The sequence below is a fragment of the Nuphar pumila genome, chromosome 6, assembly GCF_984573655.1.
Source record: "Nuphar pumila chromosome 6, dmNupPumi1.hap1.1, whole genome shotgun sequence".
Taxonomy (NCBI): domain Eukaryota; kingdom Viridiplantae; phylum Streptophyta; class Magnoliopsida; order Nymphaeales; family Nymphaeaceae; genus Nuphar; species Nuphar pumila.
In genome coordinates this window covers 1,900,526-1,906,690 of record NC_143254.1, presented here as the reverse complement: position 1 = coordinate 1,906,690, position 6,165 = coordinate 1,900,526, and positions in this window count along the sequence as shown.

The following is a 6,165-nucleotide window of genomic DNA, read 5'->3' as shown; positions in this document are numbered from 1 at the left end:
ATATAGTCGTTTGTCCCTTGCAAATACCGTAAAACTTTCTTAGCAGACTTCCAATGAGATATGCCTAGATTAGACTAGAATCAACCAAGCATCCCTATTGCGAAGTAAATATATCGACGTGAACAAGTCTGCGCGTATTGCAAGCTGCCAACAACTGATGCATATGGATAAACACTCATCTGTACTTTATCAATTTCGTTTTGTTGATAATCCTTTAGGCTCAATTTGTCACATTTTGATATGGGTGATGTACTAGGAGAACAATTCTCTATCGCATATCGCTTTAACACCTTATTTATGTAGGATCTTTGAAAGAGGCCTACTCTCTCGATGGATCTCAATGCCAAGAATATAAGCAGCTTCACTCATATATTTCATATCAAAATGTGATGTAAGAAATCGTTTTGTCTCTGAAAGTAACTTTATATCATTGGTTGTAAGCAAAATGTCATCCACATACAACATCAATATAATTAACTTACTCTTACTTTTCTTAAGGTATATACATTGATCATTAATATTTTCTGTAAACCCAAAAGTCACAATGACTTAGGAAAATTTAATATACCATTGTCGGGCGGCCTGTTTAAGTCAATATATTGATTTGTTAAGCTTGCAAACTAAACAATCATCTTCTGAGAAACCAAGAGGTTGTTCAATGTATACCTCTTCATTCATATCCCTGTTGAGGAACACTATTTTCGCATTCATCTGATGTAGCTCTAAGTCGTAATGAGCTACGAGGGTCAAAATTATCTTCATTGACTCCTTAGTTGAGACTAGAGAAAATGTCTCATTATAGTCAATGCCCACCATCTGGGTGAACCCTTTAGCAACAAATCTTGCCTTATGTCTCTCTATGTCACTTTTGGAGTTCCTTTTAGTCTTAAAGACTCATTTACACCCTATGGGTTTTACTCTTTTATGTGACTCAACAAGATCCCACATTTGATTTTTAGTCATAGAGTCCAACTCTTCTTTTATGACTTTTATCCAGTGCGAAGATTGTTTGCTTTCAACAACTTTTATAAAAGTTAACGGGTCATGATGTATATATATGAAATCATCAAGCTCCTAAAAGTACATAACATAATCAGGATATATGGCAGATTTCCTAACTCTCGTGGATCTCCAAATAGGTCGTTCTTCAGGTTCAGATTGAACATGTTTATCCTGTTTGTGCTCTTCTGCAATGTCCACAATAAGTTCATTTTGGATTTGTGCATCAACAACTAGGTGATCAACCACATCATCATTAGGGATAACAATGTGGTATCTTTTGGTGTTTTCCTTAATAGGTGGTGAGACTGAAACCTGTATTTCCTCAAAACCAAGGTTTTGAAGTGCACTTAATCCTACTGAACCATCTTCAAGGAATTTTGCCTTATTCATTTCAACAATATGTGGTGAATGAGATGAACAATAAAACTTGTATCGTTTTGATCTCTCTGGATAACCAATGAAATATCTATTGATTGTTCTTAGATCAAAGACTTTAATGTAGGGGTTATACAGCTTAGCCTCTGTAAGACATTCTCATATGTGCATATAAGACAATGATGATTTCATACCTGTCCACAACTCGTACGAAGTTTTAGGCACAAATTTTATAGGAACCTTATTTAAAATATGCACAGTAGTTCTTAAGGCTTCACCCACAACTTCATGGGAAGTGTTGAATAATTCAACATGGCTCTGACAAATTCTTTAAGCATACAATTTCTTCTTTCAGCTACATTATTCTGGTAGGCACTACTAGACATGGTATACTGAGGTATAATGTCTTCCTCTTTGAGAAATAACGTTAATGGTTCTTCTTTTTGCCCCATCTCAGTAAACCTATCATGATATTTGCCACCTCTATCAGACCAGACTATCTTAATAACTTTATAGTTTTGTTTCTCTACTTCTTTCTTAAATTTTTTAAACATCAGAAAAATATCAGATTTTTTGTAAATCAAGTAGAAATACATATACTGTGAATATTCATCAATAAATGTGACACAATATTTCTCGCATGTGTAATAGGGATTAAATGGTTCACATACATCCGTATGAACTATTTTCAATATCTCACTACTACGTTTGACACCCTCTTTATTGTGTTTGTATGTTTAGTCTCTATGCAATTAACACATGGGTCATTGTCAATAAAATCTAGAGATTTCAAGATCCCTTCAATTACGAGTCTCTTTATTCTCTTTTCAGAGATATGACTCAACCTTCGATGCCAAAGCATATAGGATTTATTATTAATCATGCTACATTTATTTTCAACCAATGCGTATTCAGAAGTTAAAGACTTATTGGTTTGGATCTTCAGGTTCAATTTATATAAACCATCATAAACTGATGCAGAACCAATTTCAATAAAATTTCTGTATATGAATAACTTAGAATTTTCAAATTTAAAGAAGTATCTAAATTTATCCAATATTGAAATTGAAATTAAGTTTCTACTATATGATAAAACATAAAAGACATCATTAAGATCCAAATCTACATCTGTATCTAAAGTGATCCTACAGGTCCCAACACCCTTTATATGCGAACACATCTTGTTGGTTTCCTTCTATTCATGAACGAATGTAGACAATTGAAAATATGAACAGTAGCATCAGAGTCAATCCACCAGCTGTTTTCAGAAATTTGTAATAAATTACATTCATGAGAAACAAATGACAAATTACCTTTTTTTTAACCATTTCTTATGCTTTATGCAATCAATCTTTATGTGTCATTTCTTCTTGCAAAAGAAGCACTTTATGGGAGTAGAGTCAGATTGCTTGCTCTGAGATGTCTTATCTCTTGATGACTTCTTCCTAGTATTTTTCTTGAATATATTCTTCTTTGGTCCTACCTTGGAGCCATGAGAAGCCATATGTGCACTTTGCACCTTTTTCTCCTTTCAATCTCTCTTCTTCTTTAACATACTTGGACATAAGTTCATTAAATGTTCATTCATTATTATGTGTGTTGTAAGAGATTTTGAAAGGTTTGTACTTCAAAGGTAAGGACGCCAGAATCAAATGCACTAAGAATGAGTCAGAAATGGTCAACTTCATGTCATTCAGCTGAGACACTATGTTTCTCATTTTCAAAACGTGCTGGCGAATATTACCCCCTCCAGAATATTTCATAGTTATAAGCTTTGACATTAGGGTACAGGTGCCTTATTTGAACTTACAAATTGTGCTTCAATAACACTCATGAATTCCCTCACTGTCCTGCATTGTGGGATAACTTGTGAATATTCTTAGCCGCTTTAGATTGCAAAAGCAACATGCTAAGCCTATTCAAGTGCTCCCACTTCTCAAAAACAATCTTTTGATCAATAGTACTTTCATCAGTCAGGGCAGCGGATTCATCTATCCTTAGGGTCAGATCTAAAACCATGTACCCTAATGTAAATAAAATAGTTTCTTTTCAATCACTAAAGTTAGATCCATCAAGAAAATGTATAGAACTTGAGCCATTTAAAATCACAGAACTAGAAACTGCATGACAAAAGACATGTATAAAAAGAAAGCATATACGAGACAAGCTTGATGGAAAAAATAATAAATAAAAGGGCCTGAATTTGCTTATTTCCTGGCGAGTGTAGGGGTCATCAAAATCTTACTTTGGAAAGAGCTCTAAAACACGTAATCACTATGTCTACCGACCATAGTTGGTAAAATTGAGGCTCATGTGAAGCTAGACCATCAACACATGGTACCTTTGGATACACATGTGCGATGTATCTCAACACATTTGCCTCATTTTACCCTACTTAAATTTCAAACATGATAAAACTACCTTTGGATCGTTTATCGTTTCATAAATCTGAATACAATAATAATATTGGCTAAATTTATATGATAGTATAAAAATTTGACAACATACATGTATTCAATAACTTTGGTGACATGAATTCACTAAGTCATCTAGCTATACTTGATGCCAATGTTATACATTCATTTATGCATGCATAATTATAAATAAATGCATGAACAATAATAAAATTCAAGCTTAAATGGGTAAAACCCTGGGTCCTCAAGCAGAAACCGATCTGAAAATACTCTAAACCGATCTAAAACAACCTAGAATCGATCATCCAAGTGTCTGAACCGGTTCTGAACTGGTGTCAAGTATGAACAAAAGTTCATAAAAACCCTATAACCGTATGCCAAAATCCTTGTATCTTCTTATATTTACGAAAATAGAGTCTTAGCATCTTGGAACCGATGAGAAACTAGAAGGAACTGGTCAAAATGGCTCTGAACTGATCTTGAAAAGGGTCGAATCAGTCTCTGATCCGGTTCAGGCCAAATAGTGCCTAGACCCTAACTGAATTCGGGTTTGATCCAGTTATAACTTGATCCGGTCTGACCCAGTTACCAATCAGATCTGGGTATGACTTGGTTATAAATGGATCTGGGTCTAACCCGGTACTAACCGGATCCAAGTCTGACCCGATACTAACCGGATCTGAGTCAGACCCAGTATTAACCAGATACGGGTCTGACCTGGTACTAACCGGATCTGGGTTTGACTCTGTACTAACTAGATCCAGGTCCAACTTGATTTTAATCGGATTTGGGTCTGACCCAGTACTAATCGGATTTGGGCCCGACCCGATTTTAACCGGATCAGACCCATACCTGGACCCACTCTAGTTCCTGCGTTAAAATAGAAAAACCTGAGAGTTTCTGTTTTCAAAGTTTGTAAAAATGAAAAGAGGATTTACCCTCTCAGCTTGCCGGTGACCGATGTCGCCTCATTTGCCGGTGACCCTCACGGAGCCCAGTCAGGGATGCTCCACCGACAATGATTCTGGCTCCAACAAAACTTCACGCAGGCCCTGGCAGAGATGGCAGCGACCCACATCGCCGGCCTGCTCATAGTGGAAATGACATCGGCCTTGACAGCCTTCGGCGACAAATCCTCCCACATCACCCGATGGTAGAGGGGGAAAGAATCAAAATGGGTTTTAAAACCCTTATGTTGTACGTCATCAGACGAATGTCGACGATCCGGCGAAGGCAAACTCCCCCTCCTCCTTTTGGCGATTAACTGCAGCTGCCCCTGACGATGGATAAAGCTTCTGCAGCCTGACGGCCACAAGTAAAAACTTGATTTAGTTTTTTTTTTTTACTTTGTCACCCCCACAGTGACAGTCGCCGTCTACCAGTGACACCATGTCGCTTCATGCGACATGTTGTCGACTACCAGCAACGTCGCCCCCACGACGACTCCGCTCTAACGAAAAAACATTGTCGTCCCATGGTGATAGTTGCCGAAAAAAAAAATGCCATCGCCTATGCAGCGAAGGCATGACGTGGGCCCATAACCCATTGTTGGGTTCTGTCTACGCATAAACAACAAACAGAAGGAAGGCAGTGTACATGAAGAAGCCATTTGGAATCAGCAATGGCTGATGGTTGGCGATGGTGGCTAGATCGAGATGAGTTTTGCTCTTCAGCCGAACTGCAACCCTCCAATGAGCGCATGCTCCTTCAACAGTCGGTGAGCAGGATCCATCTTCCCTCTTTAGTCGAAAAAATCAGAAGTAAATTCTTTTCTTAACCTTTTTTGTGTTTTTCTCTACATACGGGTTTCTCATTGACACCCGTTTATATAGACTGTAGCAAGAAGATCGGTTAGCGTAACCATTCCCTCCCTAATCTTTAGTATGTTTATCGGAAGGAACCCAAAAGGAAAAACTTACCAAATCGGGGGTAACTGCCACCATGTGTGGCTTATCCCAACACATTTGACTACTACTTCTTGGGATCCTCAGAATCTTCACGAGCAGGAAACAATGAAGCGGAGTTGCTAGGATGGGATCCATCAATGAGTTTCCCATCCTCATCATAATTAATAGCATCAGCTAAATCCAATGGCCTACACTTCTTTCCCAACAAAATCTTATTCTTCCACCTTCTACACCATCCTTCTCTTCAAAACAGTCCCCTGCTGTGCCTTCGTCATGGTCTGGCTTCCCCTTCACTGGAGTATCATGACCATAATCATCACCATTCACATTTTGGATCTTCTTTGATGGAAATACATTGATCAGTAATGATGGTAACCCTGTATTGCCACTATCACTACCATCATCATAGGAATCACTGTTGGCATCTGGAGGAGGACCAAAAATGGTGGAATCACCAGCACAAGGAC